The sequence below is a fragment of the Triticum dicoccoides genome, chromosome 7A (assembly GCF_002162155.2).
Source record: "Triticum dicoccoides isolate Atlit2015 ecotype Zavitan chromosome 7A, WEW_v2.0, whole genome shotgun sequence".
Lineage (NCBI taxonomy): Eukaryota > Viridiplantae > Streptophyta > Magnoliopsida > Poales > Poaceae > Triticum > Triticum dicoccoides.
Window position 1 is genome coordinate 668,960,866 of NC_041392.1, and position 839 is coordinate 668,961,704.

Below are 839 nucleotides of genomic sequence, written 5' to 3' on the forward strand. Positions count from 1 at the left end.
ACTGTCTAGTTGTAGAAGTACCAGGGTCGGGCCAGACCAGCTCGTGGTGGGGTCGCGCCGGGAAAGCTCGTGGAAGGGCACGCCGGCGTGGTTGCCCAGATCCGTCGACGCGGGGTCGGGAGGGGCAGCACAATGGGCGCAAGACGACCAGGGCGACGTTGGAGGTTGGGAGTCGCCGGGGAGAGGATGCGGCGGCGCAGGGGATGTGGCGGTTTGGGGCGCCGGCGCGAGGGAGGTTGCGGGAGGGAGAGAGAGGGGATTGGGGGAGTGTGTATGAGAAGATAAGGTTGGGTTTTCTCTTTGCGTGAGCAGTTCGTTTTTCGGGTTAGTCTACCACCGCGCCAGAATAAGCATTTTTGTTAGCAGAATAAGACTCTTAAGGGTGTTATTAGAATAGACCCACCCTACAACACTATTCTAATCCTGGGATTAGAATAACTATTTAGATCACGTCAGGCCTTATATAGGCCCAACAGGGATCCGCATGAACTCCCGAGAAACCCATCCGACCAGTCCAAAGAAAAAAACCCATCCCTCCCCACCCACTTCCCCGGACCCCCTTCCCTAACCACCCCGATCCCACCTGCCCTCTCCTCCACACTGCATCGCGCCGCCGCCGCCTCCCTCCCTGGCCCGCGCCGCCGCCTCCACCCACTCACTACCCTCCCACAACTAAACAGCGGGGAGGCTACCCAACCCACCCGTGTCGACGTCGGCGCCGGTCCCGGCCCTAGTGACGCGAGCCGTCGCCAACCAGCATCTCGTGCCACCGTCGCCCTTCCCCTGCTTCTACCACCGCGCCACCCCGCCCTCGGATCCATCTGCCGCCGTCACCAGAT

General features: G+C 61.6%; 1 long non-coding RNA gene across 1 annotated transcript in view; it reads right to left on the reverse strand.

Moving 5' to 3' along the window:
* Nucleotides 1-265, reverse strand: part of LOC119327993 — a 1,754-nt gene extending 1,489 nt beyond the window's left edge. Inside the window, exon 1 of the long non-coding RNA XR_005158788.1 lies at nucleotides 22-265. This is a non-coding gene — a long non-coding RNA (uncharacterized LOC119327993). The remainder of the gene's footprint in view (nucleotides 1-21) is intronic.
* Between the last annotated feature and the right edge of the window lie 574 nt (nucleotides 266-839).